This window comes from Ostrea edulis, chromosome 8, assembly GCF_947568905.1.
Source record: "Ostrea edulis chromosome 8, xbOstEdul1.1, whole genome shotgun sequence".
NCBI lineage: Eukaryota > Metazoa > Mollusca > Bivalvia > Ostreida > Ostreidae > Ostrea > Ostrea edulis.
In genome coordinates, this window is record NC_079171.1 from 74,882,630 (window position 1) to 74,908,234 (window position 25,605).

The 25,605-nt window shown below is 33.3% G+C and overlaps 1 long non-coding RNA gene across 1 annotated transcript; it reads right to left on the minus strand.

The window, feature by feature from the left end:
- Positions 1-2,812: 2,812 nt before the first annotated feature.
- LOC130049312 (uncharacterized) lies at positions 2,813-4,286 on the minus strand. Its single transcript, XR_008797815.1, has 3 exons — positions 3,881-4,286; positions 3,550-3,762; positions 2,813-3,025 (listed from the first exon to the last, which is right to left on the minus strand). It is a non-coding gene; the product is annotated as an uncharacterized LOC130049312 (long non-coding RNA).
- Between the last annotated feature and the right edge of the window lie 21,319 nt (positions 4,287-25,605).

The window sequence follows — 25,605 nt, forward strand, 5'->3', positions numbered from 1 at the left end:
TAATGCACATATAAACTTGAACACTTAGACCTACAGTATTGTGTTTTAAATATTTTTGACTGGCAACTTTCATCTTTTTTGCCATTTAGTACCCACAAATGACAGCCATATTGACTCCAGTAGATAATATTCATCTCCATCAGCTGGTTACTAGCTGTACATAGTGGTCAAACCAGGATATCCACTAATTGCATTCAGTGATGTGAATTGTCATCTGCATTTGTGCTTATGAACTTTAGTAAACTGTCAAGTTTTAATATCAAGAAAATGACTGCTGAAAAAGCATCTAATCTTGTGTTCTATGAATGTTTTCAATTAAAGGTCAACTGAAACGAAATATAACTTTTTCCATATTAAGTATGTATTTGCTTCATTTAGATCGTATAAAATGATTGTGCGGGTTTGTTCGGTTCATTTTGGTCATATATCCGCGATAAGCGCGGATAAAGATAGCGCACCTGTGTCAGAGCAGAAAATATTGCGGGAGTTATGCCCCTTTACACGAACCCGCCATATTGAAACTAAAGACGCTAATCAGCAGGTGACGTCCGGTAAACAACGAGTAAATATGGTGTTTTGTGCGGTTCCTGACTGTAAGGTTTAATATAGATAGAGTAACAATGTTTAGTTTCCCTACACACAAAAACAATTGCGGAATTTGGGTAGGGACATTAAAAACAATGGATTAATTATTGGCCGTCGAAGCACTCTATTGAGGACTGTTAGGCCTACATAATAAGCCGTCCATCAGCTGTCCATGGCATGGTCTTTGCATGGAACACTCAAGAATGCAATGAAAGAAAAAGCCAATCCCAATTCTCTTTGATTACAAACCGCTACACGTAGCTACAAAGACCTGAAAGGGCCGAAAACGGAAAACAGATTTGGACTTTCCCCTTCATAAACAAAACTTCCAGAGCTGTGGAGAAAAGAACGTAAGTTTTGATGTAAATGATATTGGCTTTTTTATTGACATTGATATAGTATGACACGATTTATTTGTTTATTTGTTCTCTATACGAATATCCTCTACCCCCACCCGTCACACAATTATTTCATACTGAAGCTTATTTTTATTACACCCCCCCCCCTTCATGCAGTCACACAAGTCATTCATAACTGAAGTTTACTTTCATTCATTTGTTTATATTAGTTTATATGAGTTAGAAGTTGATGACAATGTCCGAATCATTCTTCCCCCACCACCCAATTCCAAGACAATCAACAAAAACAACCAATTCCATTCAATGTCATATGATCCTGCCATTCAAAATGATTAAATCATGAATGGGACAAACACTTATGAAATGACTACACAAACCACATATGGAATGATTGCAAGATTTGTACTAGAGCCACAAAATGACATGAATTGTATTATCAAATTTGTTTTCAAAAATATTACACATTGGTGTAAATTTAATGGATACTTTGAATGTTCAATTGTTCATGTAACATACATGTACATACATATGTATACAAGTTAGGTGAAGGATATCAAGTAAATATCTATGAATATTATTCTAGATTGAAGTGAACTTTTGCAAATGTGTAAATTAGAATCATAGCCAATATGCATGTTAAGTAACTTTGTATAAAATCTGAATATTTTTTCACTTGTGTTCTACACTCATGCCCTTTAGATTTTTTACACTTTGTCCATGATGTTACTCTCGATACTGTTACTAAATTTGAATACAAACTCAATACAGTGTCAAACATGAAAAAATTGTAAATTTTTCTAAAATTCATTATTGTTATGCCATAAAGGTAAATGATTTTAAAACAAGTAAATATAGGACACATATTTGTACTGAGTTTTCTCTGAAGTACAATAATTAATATAAAATCCAGAAATAGGTATAGAAAAATCTACACAAGTAGTAGTACAATAAAAATATCACTAGTCGAGTATACTTAATCAGCTTTATGATATACATGCAACATGACTAAGTACACATGATCCACATTTGATTAATTAAATGCAGAGCATATATTTATTTATTCATGCTGATACTATGTAAATTTCCCAAGTTACAGAACCCCCCCCCCCCCCCCCCCCCCCAAAGAAGCAATTTTACAATTTACTAAATAGATAAATTGTGAAATTGATAAATGAATATTTCTTACAACCATAGTTTTGATAATATTCTTATAATTATGAGATGGAAAATTAAACTTGTATCATTAAATAAATCCAGTTGTTGGAAAAAGAAACGGAATACATGTACAAATTTTACATGTAGGTCAATTTTGACCATTGACATACTTATTTTCATTTTTATCTACTAATTTGCATTAAATTATTTGAAATACTTGAATAAATTAGCAATTTCAATCTAGAAAATATTAAAGAACATTGGTATTTAATAGTATCTAGACATTTATTTTACAATGCTTCATTAATATGAAAATTAATTTTCTGCGACATTTGAATTTTTTTGTTTTTCTTCACCTCAAATATGTACATTTTTTAAATTGACCCACATAATTAGTATGTATGTGAGTGGATATTCATAATACTAGACAATAAGTACATGTTTATTGAATTGTAACGTTTTGTTATATTTCAGATTAAGCCTTTGAATTGATGCAGGATGTGATCAGTTTGGCTCCTACAGAAACTCCAGGAAGTTAATATAATGGATGTTGTTGGTAATTCTCCTGCCCCGATCACAAATTCCTACCAACATGTGTCAAACTCAGGTGACTGGGACTGTAGACCTTTTGGATTTAACCCAAATTACATATATGTAAATTGGTGATATATATATATATATATTATGTACAATATAAAAACTGAACATCAAACTATGTTTACTTGTTTATATTTATTTATATCACTTATGAAAAATGCATTAAGAATTTATCACACATTTAAATTAATACCAAAGGGTATTTAAATCCACAGTACTGTTGTGATGGAATGATTTCTTATCATAGTCACAACGCAGGATAGAATAACTTTCCAATTGTTTTTCCCAAGCTACTACCAGATCTCCAATATGCATGATGTCTGTAAAATCTGTTAAAAAAAATTATGAAGAATTTTAAAATTTCAAATATAATTGATGACTTTCATCTAACCAAAAAAAAAAAAAATTGTGGGGGGGATGGGGTTACTTTAAATATGAATGATTTTTCAGGAATTAACATAAGAAATTGATTGAGGCACATTTTATGTTTATTTGAAAGGAAGTGCATAAAAGGGTCAACAATTCAGTGGGTTTAGATATTGAAATAGGAGAGGTTCATTATGACTATGGCTCATAGTGAATCAGGAGACCGAGTGCCTGCCCCATTGACCATTGACATACTTATTTTCATTTTTATCTACTAATTTGCATTAAATTATTTGAAATACTTAAATAAATTAGCAATTTCAATCTAGAAAATATTAAAGAACATTGGTTTTTAATAGCATCTAGACATTTATTTTACAATGCTTCATTAATGACTATGACTATGGCCGTGTCATAGTGAATCAGGAGACTGAGTGCCCCCCCCCCCCCCAATATTAACTTTGAGTAATCATAACAAAATACATACTTGTGAATCAATTCCCCCTCCTCCAAGGGACCAATATTTTGTATGCATTCATAATAAGCTGTTCCTATAACCAATCTGTTGAGACAGTTTGCCACAACAAAACCTTCGTGATCTGTGATGCAGGACACGCCCACTTCTTCAATCCTATGCACTGCAACATTTGGACTCCCTTCTTGAGGGCATTGCGATGACATTACTAGCCTATATGATCACCTGTTAGAATAATAGAAAACTAGCCTTAGAAATACATGCTGATGCACTTCTGAGCTTTGAGTAATCGTTTCGTTTTCATTAAAAGTCTCATATAAATAATTAGCCTAAATTAACAAACCATTGCATATCGACCTCGCATATCAGATGGTGAACAGGTGAAGGGCATTCGTCCGATTGATTCTCGCTGTTTTCTGAATAACTATCGTTTTCCACTAGTGGGGATGCGTCTCGCTGTACAACTGGTTCGTATTGGCAGGGCTGCACATTAACACTAAGCGATATATCTATTTCAGGAATACAATCTTCCGAATGATTTTGATATCGTGCCGCCATATTGAAATATCAGGTTCGCCTAAAGGGCAGATAACTCATACAATAAAATTTACCGGGTTGAAATTAACGATGTCGTATCTACCTGGATGATCGAAACAAAAATTATTCTTATGTGAAAACATTTAAGGAATGGTATTTTCTTACGGAATTTATTTGAAAAACGAACTTTGAAAATCGTTTCAGTTGACCTTTAAACACAAAACAAAATGAGAAATAGTTTTATTGAAACTTAATTGAAATTCACTTTGAATTACTTTACATTGACTGAGTACTTCAAATTTTAATCTTTCTACATTTTCATGGTCAAGTGATAAAAAGTATTTGAGAGTGAAGGGGGGGTGTCATATGAAATAAAAAGATTGACACTCATTTCGTGAACTAGATAGTTTACACACTGCAGCCACTTATCTTTATTTTCAATAATGAATTAAGTATATGTCTTAAAACTGGGAAAACAACCCCCCCCCCCCCCCAAGTAGTGGAGGAGTGTGTGTCACTTCTGGTTTTCCAGTAGCTAGATACATATTTTGTTGAAAGCAATTTTGATTTTCAAGTTGTCACCTTAAACTATTTCTAAAAGAAATCCAACTCGAGTCGTCAAGTATTCCCACGGATTTTTTTTTTTATATATACACAGTGATATAATACAAATATTCATTGTAGAACAAGATACATATACCCCCCCCCCCACCTCATTATATATGTTTCATTGCAAGAGCAGATGCTGCATGGGTCCAGACTCCTACCCAAACCCACTCAATTTGAAAAGTAATAACTCCATGACATTTTAATCGTTTTTAAAACTATCAAATTAAGTTATCCCCTTCCCTAAACTGTGTTTCATTGCAAGAGCCGCATGGGTCCAGATATAGACAACCACCCTTCAACAGTGTTTCATGAAAACATACATGTAGTGTTTCATACTTTTGTATATATTCTACATCTATTTAGTAGATACTGCATGTTTGTAACCTTGTTTAGACACCCCCCACCCCCAATGCAGGGATTGACACCCGAGACTATATTCCTGGATCAGCGCATGATTTGCACCGCGAATCGTCAGTTACAAATTACGCACTGAGTTCGATCAGAAATATAAGAACTTGTTGTACTAATGGCCATCACGTATGATGTGTTCGAGGTAATGCAGATAATTCAACACCGCACCGATCTCTGAAATTAAATGCATACTTCTTTGCATCAGATTAAATTTTCAAAAAAAAATATAGATACTGGTGTGTTGTTGTATTCATACCAAAGCGAAGAAATATTTTTTGAATATATGTAATACATATATTACACACTTGTTTGTTTAACACATTCACATTGTAGGAATTATTTCGTTTTAGGCCTAGATCGAGGGTAGATAGTGCATATATATTTATGTGTGTAGTCTGATTAAAACCAGCTCCCTTCTAATGGTCCCTGACGACGATAGGGGAAAAAAAGGGGGGGGGGGTAATCAGACTCTCATTCATTCATGAGGTATAAGATTGGAATTTAAATAATCTGATTGTAAACAGATCTTTTATCCGTTCCGTTATCATTATGTCGATACAAACGCAGAATGTTTGAATACAAACTAGAGTTTATAATGTCTCTGAAATTAGTTGTTAAATATAACTGTCTTGGTTACTGGAAGTACAAGACCAACAGTCCGGTACAATAAATGTATTACCAAACTGTTAACAGGCACTGTCCCTTGGTGCCCCCTGTAATCAAGTCAACAATTCATTCTTTCTTTACTGAACACTTCATACAATTAATTGTTTTCATTTATATAATCATTCTATTCTAACCTCTCTGCATTAGCATAAGACATTCAGAACAACTGGATCCTACATGTACATATGTTTTATACTTGCATACTGTACTTACTAAACTATAATAATACTGATTTGATTACAATTTTATATGTATTCACACAACACACTTGGACCTATCCACTGTCTCAGAAACTGATGTGTGTGACAGTTGGGTTATTTTATTGTATATCATGTTGTTAATTTAAATCTTGTCTGCAATCAGTATTTCATATATAGTTATAGAAATGTGCAGTGCAGAAGTGTGAACTCTGATAGTATTAGTAATTCTGAATGATTGTTCTTATTTTCATTACTATACATGCCCCCCCCCCCCCTTCCCAAGGAACCTTGATTGGCGAATAAACAATAGAGAGAGAGTTAGAGTTAAAAGATTAAAACTAAAGTAAATGTTTCTTGGTTAAAATACATTGGTTGTCCTGCGTACATGTATCATGTATATGTTTACATAATAAATTGTAATTTTCCCGCCGTGTTACTTCTTTTCCAGTATCTAATTTTGGATCAATATTCTACATCAGTGCTGCGTTTGAATATTAATTAGATAGCGTGTTTACATGCATATCAAAGATAAAACTGGACGGCGGTAAGAGGAAAATAAATGTATTGTGATACCATGAGATTATTTGAAAGCTTTGAACAAGGCTTTATCTAAAAATCACTGTCCAAATCTTGAAATATTCTTGAACAGTACACTGGACTCGAGAAAAAACACAAATAAACAAAGTGCAGGGGTAGGTTTTCATCTTGCGGACCATTTTTAACTTATTTGCAAGCGGATTATCCAATTTGGACAGTGAATACTCGATTCTGTGAAACTTATTCTTTTCTATCATGTCATGTTTTTATTATTTTATGTACAGCTGGCTGTGCGCCGTGTCGATTTATGATCATCTATTTGCGTCTTGTATAATCTGGTCAAATGACGTCATATGACCCTTGACATCTTAAGTAAACATGCGAAGTGAAAGTACAGGAGGCGTATATATGTTGTGGTACTTGAAAAGTGTCTTTAGTTTTTTTAATATTAATAAATGACCTACACCCAAAACAATAGGATATAAAGCTTCATTTTTCTGAATAATTCTTAAACATTACCTTAAGTCAAACGCGTTTTATTTCTCTCTCCTAGTTAAGATTAATCATTGGCAAGAATAAGTTACTTGTTCACCTATTCATTATGTTTACACTTCATTAACAGCTAAAAAAAACCGCTGTCGTCAATTGTTACGAATTTATTTGATAAAGAACAAGTTTAAAAATTAACAAATCTATTTAATTAAATATTATTAAAATAAATCAATAATTTCAAATTTTTAGTGTCCTTAACTCAGTGCTCTCTTCTTTACTCCTACCAACGCTAACCGTGACTTCAGAAATCTTCACGAGCTCTTAATTTTACAACTGGACGTCTGATTGCTGACAAGTAATTCTAATCACTAACTCAAACTGCTAGCGACATTCTGTTGTTTTTTTTAAATAAGAGATGTTTATCAAGACTCGGTTGTAAATAAGTAGATAACTAAGTCACCATTACATGTTTTAAAGCAACACATATATAAGAAAGTATATCAATAAAACAAGAAATACACAGAAACATTCGTTATTTTTCAAGCTGTGCCACATTCTCAACATAATCACGGTTATTTCTAATTATAAACAACAAGATCGGGATCGAGATATCCATGACATCGTCCGAATTCCTGTAATGTTGAGGAGATAAGAAAGCAGTATGTAAAGATGTCACGATGTGTGTCAAGTATAAACGATGAGACATGTGTTTTATAATAATAAAGTGACAATATTACTAAACGTAGTAAATGATAATACTGTAGTAGGAATTTGTACAACCTGCACAAAACACAAAAATCAACCAAATCTGCTTTTTCTCTATAAATAAATAGGCGTTACATAAACATTTATTACAAGGATACAGTAAACAAAATCATTCACAGTGTACGTTAAACAAAATTAATATCAATGTGTAGTAAACATAATAAATTCTAATAAATTGTAAACAAAATTAATCCTTGTGTAAAACAAACAAAATATATTCTAGTGTATAGTACAGAATCAATCCCAGTTCAAAGTAATGGATATTAAACCCTACTGTGAAGTCAATAAAATCAATCCTACTGTATCCTAAACAAAATCAATCTTCGGGTGTAGTGAACATAATCGAATCCGTTATATATTCAACAAAATCAATGCTAGTGTAAAGTAAACAAAATCAAACTATATTGTGCAGTAAAAACATTAATCATAATGTATACTAAACAAATGCGTCTGTACAAATTGTATAGCAAACAAAAATAATGCATAGTAAACGAAATCAAACCTAGTGCATAGCATACCGAATCAATTCTTGTGTACGATAAACAAAATCAACCCAAGTGTGTTGTAACGGAAATGAATCCCAAAGTGTTGCAAACATAATCAACTCTAGTGTATTTTTAACAAAATAAATCGTAATGCATCGTAAACAAATCGACACTGGCATGTAGCAAACATATTGAAATATAGTGTGTGGATAACGATATGAATATTGCTGGTCATATTGAATCCAACTTGTCAATGTCGACGGAGTTAATGTTAAATGATGTTTAAGAACAGCACCGGTTATCTATAAAATATAGTAATTAGAGAGGGTAGTGTCTTTATTGAAATGGACATTACTTTCGAAGTTGTTTTATACTTACTACGCGTCTACTAAGAGATGCCGTATTTCAAATCCATTCCCAAAATACAATACGACAGTTTTCGTATGTGTATCTACCACAGGTCCATTCTATCGAAAGTGTTCAAACATTTCGGACATTTAAAGCAAACATCGCAAATCATAGTTTATGCTAAGGTATGTGGTGGAAAATACTGCATTTATTGTATTGTGTATGCTTATAATATCACACTAATAGTCGTAAAAAGTTACCATATATTTATTTTGATTCAGATTGTTGAAACTTATGTATAATGTTATTAAATTCAATTGATTGGCCATTAATCTCGCACAAAATTGAGATGTTAGTCTGTCAATAACAACTTTATCAAATTAGATACACAGATGTGAACCAGATAAAGAAGACTTAGTGGTGTCAACTATGATATATTGACGCCGTATATGTATGAAAATTAAAAAAAAAAACATGTTGATAGATGAACTTTCGTTGATATATCTTATCTTGAGTTAAAGGTCACATAAATTTTTTTTGTAAACTCGTGACCAAATTTCATTGAACTACAATCAAACTAGTAGCATGTGCAAACACAATAAACCCGCTTATATGATTAAGAGAAAGAGTTTGGACCGAGTGTTACCAATCGACACGATATTCTTACTCCTCCTGGTCATTTAATCCTACTTCTGGTTTGTTCAAGTCTCCGCGTTTCCCAACTCTATTTTTTAATACTTTATCGCAGTTATGATTTACATCATGATCGTTATTTTCACCTTTCCTTTGTACAATTAAAAATTGTGCAACAAAGACTGATATATATATATATATATATATATATATATATATATATATATATATATATATATATCAGGAAAAAATAAAGGTTAATATTAAATTCGCTTACTCTTTAGGGGACACAAATAACAAATTCAACATAGAACAACACATGTAGCGCTCAGGAAAACACCAACAATACACATAAGAATGAACCAATTTAAAATAATCCCCATAGTCAAAACGTTGTCTAGTGTTGTAAATGTACAATCTAAGTAAGTACAATTTGAAAATGAATGAAGCCGATGCATTTAATGGCAAAAGATATATTTTCGATGTGTAAATTCAAACCATTACATTTGAAAACAATTTCCATTGAAAATTGTGATTGTGAGTAAATAAAGAAGTTAGTTGATTTGTTCCTAGCAGTCATACATTCACCAGTCCATGCAGAATGGGGTCATTTGAAAATGGAAGTGCGTGTTTTGCACGATGAAGTTTCTTTTATTTTAAATTCTGAGTGACCATATACTGACCTGTGTTGTATATAACCTAACCTGGTGCAGTTTATGCTTCACATAATCTGTTTCAGTGATTATAAAGCTTAAACTACACTACTCTAGGTCTATACCGTGTGATATAGGTCATCATTTCTGTTAAATACCATGTACATATGTAGATAATATGGTGTTAAAGTACCCACTACGCTATTCTCGAAAAGATAAACGATAGAACACGATACACGCACGATACGTTAAGATACACGTGGGGTACGATAGGCTACACACACCATACGATGTGATAAACGAAAAAAACAACTGATAAACGCAAATACGATAAGCGCTCTTCATGATATATACAAATTGTGATAAACGAACATCACGATGGATCTGATCAACGTAAAATGCGATAAACGCGCTTCACCATAAATGCAAAACGCGATCAATGGTCTTCACGATAAACGGAAAATCTGATATATATGTTGTAAATTTAGAAATAATTTAGACAGAACGAAATGTTGGGAGGTAGAAGATTATGTTGATATTAATTGAAATATATCAATATTCACTATTAACTAGACAGGTATATAAAAGAATCAAATTGAAAGGCAATAATGTATTTGCACAAATAATTATCATATTTTTTGTTTTGAACTTGCTGATATAAATGATACATTTTATTCAATAATCAACATGTGCTTATTCTGTTCAACATAAACCTTTTGCTATCAGTAAAAGACAATTCTTGCCAGTAGAAATCCTGTAAGTTTGAAACTCCTTCATTAACCAGAAGGCAAATTGATATTTGATTTGTTCACTCATCTACTAGATGAAGACCTGCGCATGCGCAGAAAATTGAAATAGAGCTGTTGAGTTTTGGGTTTTTGAGGATTTACACACAAATTTTTCAACTTCAAACAAACATTAATACATCAACTACTAATAAAACGTATACTAAATTGAAAACTGGAGCACCCATCCCTTTTAGTAATGAAAACAATGATACTTTGAATTCTGTTGACTGACAAATGTAGGTGTTGAAATCGGGTGGTGTATGATTAAGCCTTTACCAGTTTTGCTAAATATACATTAATCAACGACTATTCACGTTCCTCGCTTTATTTACCCCATTTCAGTCCGTACGTTAATCTACGAAACTAATTCGTGTCCTCCTTCTCATTTGTTTCACTGCAGCAGTGGCCAATAGCTTAGATCATTTGCCTGACATGCGAATCTCATCCGCGACAGACCCAAGTCGTTAAAACAGGTAGTAAGAATTCCATCGCCAAGCACTCGACATTAAGGATGGTTGCCACAGGTCCTCTAAGACGACCTTAAAAACAGATGATCCCTACCACGGTAGATACAGTACACTGTTCAATGACTGTAAGCGCCGAGCAAAGGCCTACATTTGAAGTCCTCCATCGGTCTCGGTTACGCCTCTATATGAGTGAACAATTCTCGAGATAAACGTTAAACAGATAAAATCAATCGATAAATCTCCTTTACTTCCGATACTTGTATGCGGTCAATTGGTGCCCAATCGGCGGATCTTTATAGGTAAGGTGTTACAACCCCACCCATTTGTTTGATTGAAATAGATCAATGCTAAACAATCGCCTCTATAGCGTAGCAATAAGATCCATTTATATTTACATACTTCGTCTCTCTCTGTGTACAATATTCCTAAACTTGTTATAAAACCTGATTTATATACCAAAAACAAAACAAAACAAAATTTGAAAATTACATTCTATACTTATGTTGAAATTCCTTTCAAATGATTGAAAGAATGATATCATCGTTGATAAGGTTATGTAATTACAATGGACTATTTGTAATCTGTCCAATCAAATAAAACAGCATAGATATTTCTTGACCCACGCTACTATTTTTTTTTTCTTCAAACTTTTCATTTGAAATCAGGAAACTATAAAATATATGGACCTGAATAAATACTACAACATAACATCAATATAATGCATAGTGACACACACTGTGCTTGATATCCTGCCCCAGTGGCTCTTTTCTTTTAATGTCTATCATCTGGTAATGCAAGTTAGTTTTGGCTGAAATTTTACCAGACCCCAATATCATTTAAACAATTAAGCTTTCCTGGAATGCGAAATTGAACCAAATAATATTTTGTGTAGCAATGGGGTGTATTTTGCATCAAGCAATAAGTTCACCACAGATTCAACAATTGCAACTACATGTACTGACTGTTTAAAAAAACAACTACACGAGATGATATTTCTATACGTTAGATATCCCCTACACTATGAATGCTAGTTGGTACTCAAAAGTAATTTGAACATGTTCAAATCCATATCTTAATAGCGTCAAATAAAACGAATAAATATAAATAAAAGACGACTTGTTTTATTAGCACTTTTGAAACGGTTCAAACATGTTTGTGCATACTGTGTATACTCTAAAAATCCTTTACCAAATATAGAGTAACATCAAGGTGAAAGGGTACACTGGCTAATCCATTTACGTAACAAACATGTCAACCATAGGGTAATTTGGATAATAGGTGAAGATAACGGACATTGATCAAGCTCATAAACAAATGATACGTGGAAACATGAACAAATAAAATGTACTCGTGTCTTGTTTCATCGGGGAATGAAGGTATGCATCATTGCAGAAAAAAGGCATAACCCAGTATACAGGTTATACATTTTTTCTGCAAATTATTTTCTTGTTTATTTAACAGTGAAACTAATTTTGAAATGAAAGAAGCTGACCAAGTTAAAGGGAATCGATAGGCTTCTGATATACGAATAAAAGTCATTGTTCTTTAAACATGTTCCATTCATAGTGGTCAAAGTAGATATAGAAAACTTAGTAGATGGTCCATGCAGATGCAAGTTTACATTTTACAACTTGTTAGCATTGAATTAAGTTTCATCCGTGTGGTACAGTTTTCCGTCGTAGATAATATGACAAGTGTAAAATTTCGAAGTAGGTAAAATTGCCTTAGTCAAACAGAGAAGTTTCAGATTTTTTCAGGTAGTTTCGGTGTTTAGGTTACCTATTACACACAGGTGAGAACATCTGTTATTGTTCTTCGTGAGTCATCCGTCGTTCACTAACATCGGAATAGTTTTAACTCTTGGTAACTAATTTCAAAGTATTTTTAAAATATATATGAAGGACCTTTGGAAGAGGCGGGCACAAAATGAAAATACGAGGACAGCTGCACTCCCAAATATTTAAGAGCGGGAAAAATGTCCATTCTTTAAAAATAGTCGCCTCTACAACCATACATATGTAAGGGAAAATAATCCATATATAGCAGGGAGGTTATCCACCAAAATTGTAAATTCATGCTCTTCTCGGTAGATGTTAGACTTCAGGGCTGATGCAAATTTAGTATGTAATGTTTTTAACCAAATATTTATCTATTATGTTCTACAATGCTCTTGATACTAAAGTGAGATTAATTGTATAATTAGAATAAATATATCATAGGGAGTAAACTTTTGGTCCCAGGGTGCTGCCGAAATCCTTACAGGAGTTTCTGTTTTTATTCCTGGAGTCACCCATTTAAGCTTCCTCATGCAAATTAATAATAAATATATTTAGGAAGATATCAAAATTATTAATTTCGCAGCTGCATAACATGACAGGTCAAATAAGTCATATCGTATCAATGTATAGAGCTCAGGCGGGTGTGACCGGTTGACAAGGGATGCTTACTCCTCCTAGGCACCCGATCCCACCGTGTTTGCCCAACCCTCTATTTGTATTGCTTATACGAGTTATGGAATTGGTCATTGTTTATTATTTTCACCTTTCATTGTTATAATGCTCTACAGGTTATATTTTGTTTTCATCAAATGCTACACTCTCAATGTTTTGCAAAACTCTTATATTTGCTTCTGAAGAAAAAAATTGTACCAATACATATATCAGAAGTAGTGTAAATCAATCGTGAGTATTAACCTATTCTAAAAAACCTTTAATAAATTTGAAATCACAAAGCTAGTCTCTAATCAACAACATCAAGAAGTATAGTTTTTCTAGGTCTCGTGGACACTTATTGTCTAGACTGTTTTGGCACCAGAGACAGCTGCCCCTTCAATAAAAATGGCAAAGGGAACCATTTGCACCAAGTGATCAGTCATTTAATAATCACTTTACTGAACACCACTCTGATTTTACAAACACGTGGTATGTTGTTGATGTGAAGAAGAAGCTGGGGTTCCCCATTGACAATGTATTCGTAGTATTTGGTAATCAGGTCTTTCAACATTCTCTTGTATTTTCCACGGTGTGAATTGTGCTCCTGTATTAGGTTGGTATTCTGAAGAGAAAAATATGCAATTAATTAACTCGTACATGGAACATATATGTTGTTATTGTCGTAATCTTAACATTTAAATATATCGAGGACGTTTTATTCATAAGCACTAGTTATTTTCGTTTATATTTCGATTCAATAAATCCCAGTGATCTCCATTTTTGGGTCACTGTTAAATATTTTAATTAATATAACTGTTGATGGCAATTAAAATGTCACTCATCATTATGACAAACGGGAAAAATGTTTCTCCATCGTGAACTTCCGATATGTATGTACTAACATTCTACCATCACATGCAGAAAGCGTTCATTTATTAATTATGAACTTAACAAACATGGTTCAGTTGCATAACTGTATAGCTTGTTCGGCGTATAATCAGTTTTTTTAAAATCTTTTATTTAATGCAATATCAACAAATATATAAATCATTCATCAACACTATTCCCTTACAGCAACAGCGTTCTACATATTCAAATATATTTTATACTTTAATGAATTTGTAGTGGGTTATATAACACAATTTTATGCTAAAGGAGGAAAAAGATGTTTTATATCAATTTTATTTTCAACATAGATGTATTTTAAAGGGTATACAATAAAGTTTACAATAATTAGATTGAATTTTCAAGTCATACAAAGCTAGTGTTTACCACATCAAAGGCTACCTCCGTTTACCTGTATGACACACTACCACATGCATAAAAAGTCAAACTGCCTCCAGGTAAACAAAATGCGAAGGAACCGACCCTCCACCCTTACCGGGCCTCTCATATACAAACTTTCTGAAATATATTTTAAATACATATATTTGAATACGATTGTTCTACAATTTATCGATATGTATTTAAAGCCCATTTCACTGAGATATATCAATTTTCACTGTTACAAGAGGTTTCAGTTCGTTTACAATTCATTTTATATTGATAAATCTTGAGTACAAAAAAAAATAAAAATATTAAGAACCTCTGATAGATTTGTTTCATTATTAAAGCCTATGGCGATATGTTTCCAAGAAATATCAATATTTAGTACATTGTTAATCCTTTTCCATATTCTTTTAGACGTTATGTAGGCATATATAAGATGTGCTATGCTTTCAATTTCACCACAGTTTTCACAATATTTTTGTATATTTGAATTTCATTTGCTAACATTCAAATTACAATTGACAAGTTTATGTAACAATTGATAGTTAAACTCTGACATTTGTTTATCTGAAAATTTTTCGACTTCTAGTAGGTCAATTGTCTTTCATAAATGTTTTTGAAATGTCAAACTTTTCCGTCCAAAAGGTTTCTGTGATTGCCTTAATACATTTGTTATCAACTAATATGTTATATAAGAAAGATGCTTTAATATTCAATATATTAAAAAAAAGTTATCTTTTTTTAAATAATACATGCATGGAAGGTAAAAATAACGAACAGTGGTCAATCTCACAACTCCTACAAGCAATACAAAATATATAGTTGAGCAAACACGGCCCCCATGGACACACCAGAGGTGGGATCAGGTGCGTAAGAGGAGTAAGCATTCCTGCCGAACGGTTGTCTGTAATATTAATGTAGGGAGTTTCTTTGCAGTCAAACATACCGTTAAAACGATTGAATATTGTTTTTGAAATATAGTATTCACAGATAATATTGTTTCTATGGGATATTGGATCTTGAAAATATTTAAAATTTCTAAATACACCTTTAATATCATATAAGTATTTGGTGTATAGAACTCCTGACTTGTCCCAATTGGGAAAATAAATTGGATGCTTTCTGAACTGAAATAAGTTTCCTTTCTAAATTGGTAAATATAAGGATTCTTCTGAAGTACAGACTGTGGACAAAAGTATTCGCACGATCGCGTCATTTTTCAAACGTGTTTATCGAGTAGCATGCACTGCGGGTTATCTCTCTTTGCACAGAATCGAGGTAAGCTACTGAAAAACAAGTTGATGATACAAGGATTTCAACAGTCTCGATTGAAGTCAGCATTTCGCAAATTATATTGTCGTTATAACGATCTACTTCGTCAATACAACCTCGCATTGGGTCAAATGCTGTCTGACGTGTTTCGTACCGATTGTTAAGCCGTTCTTGGCATACTGATTTTGACTGCGGACAACTTCGTTTACCTGATCAGGATATAAGGCACAAGGCGGGTGTGACCGGTCAACAGGGGGTGCTTACTCCTCCTCGGCACCTGATCCCACCTCAGGTGTGTCCAGGGGTCCGTGTTTGCCCAACTATCTATTTTGTAATGCTTATAGGAGTTATAAGATTGATCACTGTTCGTTATCTCCACCTTACATACATGAGTTATCCTTTCCGATGATGTATTTAAAATAATGAAGGTCAATTATGTGGCGTAATGATGTTTGTGTTCGTCTGCAACTATGTTTATACATGCACGGTAGTGATTAGAAAACATGGGTTGTAAACATCGGAACTGGATATAGGCTCATAAGAAAACATCGTAGCATTAGTTCAGGGCTGTAAAACTTTCGGGGAAGTTGTAAAATTATTATGAATTCCTATATCAACTGTGTATGGAGCTTGGGATAAATTTCGAGTGCAAGGTACAACAGAAAATTAACAAAGAAATGGACGAAGAATAATATTGAGTGCAGGTGCACAACGCAGACTTGCTAGATAGACACTGTTGGATAGAAAAAGACCACTGCCGGACGTTACAAAAATGGAATGAAAATAGCAATGCAAATATTTCAAAGAAAACTATTTGGCGATGTTTAAGACAAACATGGATACTAAATATGTATTTGTATAAAAAAAAATACGGTCCAAGTTAACAATCGTGTAAAACGTGCGTAATGGTGTGCGGGTAAAATAAACTGGGCCGTGATATATGAAATGAAAATGGTAATTTCTTCTGACATGTTCCAGATTGTCTTTGGAAAATACGGTCGAGTATATATATGGAGAAGTGATTTAACTATTGACTGTTGGACTGTATTTTCCCTCGAAACTGGTAAAATATTTAGGGATGCATTACGTGTCATGGCGTTATCACTCTTTGCAGAGTCAATACATATAGCAACATGAATAACTCTGAACGATACGTAGATAACGTGTGGCCTGTATAGCAAACCTCTTTCAAGACTATTATTATCTGTTTATGGATGGTCATGCACCTGTTCATTGATCGTGTCTTTCAACCAATTACAAAACTGACAAATTCCAGAACTGAAGTGGCTCACACAATCACCTGATTTATGCCCTGTAGAAAACATATGGCTGGTAATTAAAAGAAAACTTCATATCGCATTCGTACATTAAATTCTGGTGATGAACTGTATCACAAAATTCTGGAAATCTGGACTTCGTTTACAGTAATTTATACAAAATCTCTATACACCCTTCCACAACGAGTGCGCCAATTTCAAAGGGTCCGATTGTATATCACGAAAGTATTAAGGTACTTGGCCTTCTTTTATTTTATTGATTATTGATAGAAACAAATTGTTTATTTGCAATATCTTTGCATTTACAAGTTATTTGTCCTGTTCAGACACTCCAAAAATATGTGTGTTTACGGTCAAGCGTTTTAGATAAACAAAATGGCCGTCATCGCCCGAGCGAATACTTTTGTAGTCATAGAGATGTCTTTAATTATTTTGGTTTTGTTAAAAGCGCAAATTACTTCTGTATAGAACAACGTCAGAAATTGATATGTTTATATTATTTTACATCTTTTAAGTTTGTTTCAATTATATACCTCTTTTTGAGATTTATGTTCAAGAAATGTTTAGAGACTGGATGTAGTACTTTGCAGACGTGTAATCCAAGACACTTTTAATGAGAAAAAATGGAATGAACATAAAAAATATTGACCCCCCCCCCTTCAATTCCTTTCCAATAAGTGTATTTCTTTTGATTTTTTCCCCTGTATTACGTAGAAAATAAATATCGTTTTGTTCAGTTGCTTAATTATTTCATCAGGGAGATTGAGAATTATCGACGCATTACATTGTAATTTAGAAATAATGAGATTATTGATTATCTCTTATTTGCCTACAGTTGTTAAATTTCTTTCTCCCCAGTTATCGAGTATGCTGATGATTTGATGAATTGTTAAATTTCTTTCTCCCCAGTTATCGAGTATGCTGATACTTTGATGAGTTATTAAATGTCTTTCTCCCCAGTTATCGAGTATGCTACGATAAGAAAATCCTCTGTATAATACCCGTTTTACGAAACCATACATATCTAGATTTGTAAAATAAAAGATCCGTATTTTTATCACACACACAAATACAAGAACAATCGTGTCAAGGTGAATTTTATGAATATCTAGTCATTTTAGAATAGACACAATATCCACGACGATGGTACTGTACATTTTCTGAAGATGTCGTAGATGGAAGATCCGCAGTATGTTGTCTCCATGCATCTTAAACAGAAATGTGAATCGGAAAATACATGATAGGCATTTGCATGTTCCAGGATTATTTTACTGGCTACGTTTATAATATAGAGGCTATTGCAGATACGATTAAGTGAGTTGGTGTGACCTGAATTTTTAGTGATTGAATTCAATTGTTCTCGGTCGATGTAAAATTGGACACCTCCATCATAGGGATATTGATACTTTTTTTCACAATTAAAACTTAGACGGTACAATTTCGATGCACCAAATGCGCATTTTGACAAATAATGTATCTTGAGTGATATATTCGATACAACTTGTGTTCTTCAAATTGATTTCAATTCTTCTTTTTTTTTCGAATGACAAACAATTGGAAACCAATACTATTAATTTCAAATGGTTATGTTACTCCTTAGTCGAACTGAGAACCATGACAAAGTTAAGATACACATGGGACAATATTCCATTATCACCTGCATATGGTGTTTATATACCTCAACTGATTCGATATCCAAGAGCTTGTTCTGCGTATAGCCAGTTTTTAAATCGAGGTAAGCCACTGACAAACAAGTTGATGGTACAGGGATTTCAACAGTATCGATTGAAGTCAACATTTCGCAAATTATATGGTCGTTATAACGATCTAGTTCGTCAATACAACCTCGCATTGGGTCAAATGCTGTCTGACGTGTTTTATACCGATTGTTAAGTCGTTCTTGGCACACTAATTTTGACTGCGGATACCTCCGTTTACCTGATCAGGATGTGGGGCTCACGGCGGGTGTGACCGGTCAACAGGGGATGCTTACTCCTCCTCGGCACCTGATCCCACATCTGGTGTGTCCAGGGGTCCGTGTTTGCCCAACTATCTATTTTGTATTGCTTGTAGGAGTTATGAGATTGATCACTGTTCGTTATATTCACCTTGTATTAATGAAAGCAACACAATGATAGTTCCCTTTACATTTCTCTTTCTGTTTAAAGCCGAATTACATTAAGTGACTTACTGACCACCCATATCATTATGCCAGAAACTAACTAAACTTCAAATATAAGCATAATTTAAAGATTTGGAAAGTCAAACAATGCTCATAATTTTGCAAACGTCTAAATGATGTTCAAACATTCCTATAAATAATTATAAGTACGGGTTAATAGAACTCTCGCTCTTTAATGTTTTGATATCAATGTTGCGACCTTATTTTGTTTTACTTTGAAAAGGAATAAATATATTTTAAAAAATGATATACTAACCTTGAAAACTCCTGTATCATATTTATCTTATACTTCTAATTTAATTTAAAACAGAATTTTAAATCGCTATAAGTATGGATTGACGTAGCTTCCTCTTTTCATACGATTGGGCTTTAATTTGCTTGTCTTTGAAATGAAAAAAAAAATAGAAAAAATGTATTTGCCTTAAAAACTAGTGCAACTTTCTACAATTCTCACCCATTAATATTTCGGTTGGTGATTTTGATGACAGATTAATTTGTTTGTTAATTTGTTGCATTTATCTTGTAATTAAATATTGCTCGTACTGTAATATCAATATTAATTGTCGCTGTCGGCATTGATCATCATTTCCATTACACAATGGTACGAATTACTAAATAACTCTGTTGTACCCTAATTATTTCGAATTAATATATTCGCATCGTTTTTCTTTCACATTCACGTTTTCTTGCAATGATATCCATAATGTTGCCAAATTTCTATAATTATGAATGAAAATATGCCTTTCCCTATCATGTTCTGGTGATGGTACGAACTAGAACGAATCATTGCCATCTAATTTCAAAATCAATTTAAAAAATCACCTGAGTTAAACATTGATATTTTGTTTTCCAATGCTTTAAGGACATTGTGAATTTTATGTGATAGGGGGGCAAGACGGATGGAGAATAACGAAACATTAGTTTTTGTTTACTATAGCCGCTGCATTTTCCATTCAAAGTGACATTTCTTCGAAGGTTTTATTTTACCATCGTTTTGACATTCAACACGATGTTAATGATACGATTATTAGTGTTTTAAGGCACTGTGATTTCTGTGACGCCCTACAGAGTATGTGATGCATGCTACTGTGCAGGTACCGAGGTATACTGCTGGCGGCGGTGGTTAAAAAAATCCGACAGACATCCCAAAGACAATAAAACATCTACAAGTATATTTATTCTGCATATATAATGGGCAAGCAACACTCTTGTAATGGATTATACATACACCATCACTACTTAATGCGGTTTTAAAACGGGTGGATATAAAGCTGCAGTCCACACAAAGAAAAAAAATTGTGAAACTGAACAGTAAACAATATCGTTATTTCTATACATAATTCATGAATAAGATAGGGTAAACGCGGCTTCCGACAACACGAGGGACAGGGTTGCATGCTTGGAAGAGTAAACATCCCATATTGACCAGTGACACATGTCTAGTAATGGGTACAATTACGTTGTCGGTCCCCGGAAGTGTATGGAATGCGCATGTCACGCGACCCATATCCTGGTTGCTATGTAAACGGTATCACTACTGTAAGATGAGTCATTTTGCAATCCGAATGCTCCAAAACCAAATTATTTACCAATCACGGATACCCATGTCTTAAATCATAATGTATCGGTTAGGCAAAAGCATTCGATAGGAGTGTTTCTGGTTATGAGTTAAAAGTGAACAACACGCCTCGTCGAGAGGTAGGTAGATATGTGGCTTTCATGTTTATAATAATTTAACCACTGTTGATGAAAACTGAGGATGTAGTCAGCTGTAGAAATTATTAAAATACATGAAATAAGCATCACTACTCATATTTGCAACGGCATGACGACACGAGCTGATTTTCCGAGATCAGGAGGTTAAATTTTGAATAGTTTTCACGACTCCCGATTGTTAAGGTCAATATCAGCTCAATCACCTAAGCAGTAGAACTATTTTGACCACTCTAGGGGCGATTTATGCATGTTGAAATTAAAGTATTCTGCTATTTGTTATTTTGGTGTTTGTATTTTGTCATCCAAACGGGTGAGGTAACGCTTTATGGGATATGTTACGATTTAATAGATTGGTTATAATTAAGGGGAACAGTCGTTATTGACCTTGACAATCGAGAGTCCTGGGGGACTATTCAAAATTCAACCTCCTATTTCATGAACGAAAACACTCCAAACAAATGTTCTTGCATAGATGTTACACGTATGATTTAGGGTATGGGTAGCTGTGCAAATACAGCCAGGAATATTCAGAATAAGACAAACTTGTATCAAACAGTTAATTATACTATCCAAAGAATAACTTATTTTCACAATATCTTTAAATTCCGTTGACATATTTGTTTACATTGAACACATGCTGAACTGAGAAAGTCATAAATATTAACTCTGTGCAGAATATGAGCGTGTAGAATTTACAACAGATGATATTTTGATAAATCATGGACCATTGTTTACTGATCGCATTCAAAACTCCAGTAAAGTATTATTCTGAACATGACACAAATGTCCAAAAATTCAAATTTGGGGTCAGAAACACTTCTTTTTCAAATAAAAACGTCTTTCGACGTACTGTTTTAGCACTTTTTTATGGTGACCGGCAACATGAATTCGTTCCCTTGAAATATATATCTCAAATAGGAAACGGGCTAATTCCTTGTCAAAATTAGTATGTAAAGAACGGTTAAACAATTTGTATGGAACACATCAGACAGCATTCTACCCAAAGTCTCTACCTCAGTGTTAAAATATATCAGATCTGAAAGCAAAATACAATATCAATATTTACGTTCACAAAAGACACTTGTAGATTATTTCAACATGGGTATACGCGGAATGAAAGGTTCAAGTAACTTGTGTAATCCAAGAAGCTAGTGATGTATCAATCACAAGCTGACCGTTTTATTTCTCTGTATGTTATCCTATCGTTATGTATTTCAGAACCCACAATATATGTAACAGTTGTCTCAACAACGTAACTTTCATATGTTATTGATTTGTGGGAATTTAAAATAAAGTCATTCTTACAAGGCTTGCTGGTGAACTGTTAGTCCCAGAGGGTCTCTACAGCCCAGTAGCTAAGTACTTCGTTACTAGCTTGAAAATACGGATGTATATTTAATTGCTGTTATAAAATTTAGAAATTCATTTCAAAATTAAGGATTATCTCCCTCATGCATAGCTCTTATCCTTGGACGAATTTGGCTCCACTTGTTTGGCACGCTGTTTTTGGCTATATTTAGATATAAAACTTCATAGTTATCTCGGATTTCCAACATTTCGGTTGAGCATCACTGAAGAGACATTATTTGTCGAAATGCGCTACTGGTGCATCAAAATTGCTACCGTATAAGTTTTACATTTACTCTTTGAGCACTAAACCAATCGAATTAAACTATGTTTACTAGACCTGATCTTATATTCACTAACCCTGACAAACTATCAATAGATCTATTGACAAACGTTACGTTTGAACTAAAACGTATTTCATCATAGACATAGTCTCATAATTGATGTGTTCATTCCAAAACATGCTATTTTTCGGAATCTCTAGATTATACCCGACTCGGACAATATGCAGTCCATTAAGAATACGATGACCTCGATCATTTAATTTCTTTCTATTTCATCAATCTGTTTTGTTTCTTCCATACGTGTTCTTCTCTTCTCTTGGGACATCTTTCTCTGCGGACAAAAATCCGTATTTAAATAGAAAAAAAAACCAGCTATCAGACGTAATTTATTAATTTCATCAAATTCCCTTGCATTAAATAGAAATAAACTGTGTTGAATTAAAAGGAGTTCAATTTTACCTTCCATATATCTAAACCAGACAAAAGTTTACACACTTTTTGACATTAATTAACAACGATTATTTGTCGTAAACATCACTTCCGACTGCGACTTATTGATTACAACTAAGAATACATAATGTGTCATCACGCGTTTTACATCTGTTCACAAATACCTTCCACTTATCCTCTTGTTAAGAACAAAATGCCTAGTGAAACAATATGAATTTGAATTCATTTTTTTTAAAAACACGACCAGTCAGATTAGTACGCAGCTCAGCTAAGGCTATCCGAAAAAAAAACACAATGCTGTTATAAATGTACATCTGTGCACTTCGCACCATTTGACGTCAAAATGTAAAAGTACGTCACAGCGTACATGTTCTGAAAGCTGTATCGCGGGGAAAGTGTCATAATATTTTGTCGTTATTTACTATTGTTATCAAGTTATAAGCTGTATACGTGAAAACATTTCTTGTCGAATGATTATATATATTATTCCTTTATGATATAAAATAATTCTCCATTTTTAATATATAGTATGCACGAAGGTGATATTCATATTATATTGTGACCTTGAAATCGCCCCCAATCTGAATGACTGATATGTTTAAACATTTCATCATGTACATAAATAATCTTATACTACATGTTCTTCGCACACTGATTTTGACTACAGCTGATTTTCTTGATATGATCAAGATATAGGGCTCACGGTGAGTGTGACCGGTTGGCAGATAATGCTTACTCCTCGTAAGCACCTGGTCTCCTATAACGAACAAGAGATATATCCCATATCCCCTGTAAGCAATACAAAATAGAAAGTTCGGCATACACGGGACCCTGGGTGTACAGGGGGTGAGATGAGGTGTGTAAGAGGAGTAAGGATACCCTATATATGTAAATATATAAATAATAAAGTATTGTGACATCCTATTTTGACTTTGCAATAAAGATAGAAACCTTGAGCAATGAAGATATGTACACTAATATTCGATATAAGTTACCTATATTTCTATCAGTTTTTTAACTTTTCTTTTAATCTCACAAACCTCTAATCGAAGTGAACGTATTTTCCCATATTTTGACTTACGGGGGTTTGGAGGCAGATAAACCAAATATACAACATACTTATATAATATGCTTATACATCAACATCCCTCGTCATTGACATTCCCAGTATTGTATTTCAGCAGAGTTTGATATTTCCCTGCATTTCCAAATATATTCCCGTTATTGTATACAGGCATTTTAATTACAAACCAACTTTATGAAGTCTAGATATAGACCTATATATACATAAACCACCTACATACTTTTATATTCGTATTCTTTTAACTATAGGGCTTGTCATAACTGGTGATGCTGATATTATTTCGAATAAAGACCCAAACTAACTTATTTTGATAGGTAATCAATTAAACAACACCGCTCTTTCAATTGGAAAACAATTGCATGCGTACTATGAATTCGGTTAAACATTATGCTCAGGCTATTGGTTAAATATGAAAGGGGAGAACTTTCATGGAAATGAAATAGGTTGATAAAACGTATCAAAGGAATATCTAAATAAGATTTTAGACGTAGGGGATCAAAAGTTGTTGCCATCTCTTCGTCTGTGTTTACTAAATTAGAAGTGATAACAATCGTATAGATTAAATGAGAAAAATGTTTTAGTTCCAGCTAAACAAAATGTTGATAGGGCTCGTTATTACAACTAGATTTTAAACTAACTTGCCATTGATTTCACATCTGATAATCCTATTTACACCCCCTTACCCTTTCAAAAGACGAGTTTCTTAAAACCATGATTCGGTTTTAAATATATTTCATAACCAAGAGAATGCAACTAATTGAAACAATATAGGTACCTTACCTATGCTTTGCTCGCCAACTTCACAGACTTTTACAAAAGTACATTGCTGGATCCAGTGTATCTTTGATCAAACCCTTATCTTTGCTCCTCACGAAATTATTAGGAGCTGTGGTAGAATAAGTTGAAACCTGTTGTGCTACAACCTACAACAGAAGTAGATTAAATGAAGTGTGGATCCTAAATTATTCTGAAGAACTTTCAGTGAATTAGAAATCACAAAAATAATTTATAGTCAACAACATAACCGCCTATGATTTTTCAAGGCCTCGTAGACACTTAATTACTAGACTTGTTTGCCATCATGAACAGTTGCTTCTTCAACAAAAAATAGCACATTGAAATATATGCATCAAGTGATCAGTCTTTCAAAAATGACTTTGTCCA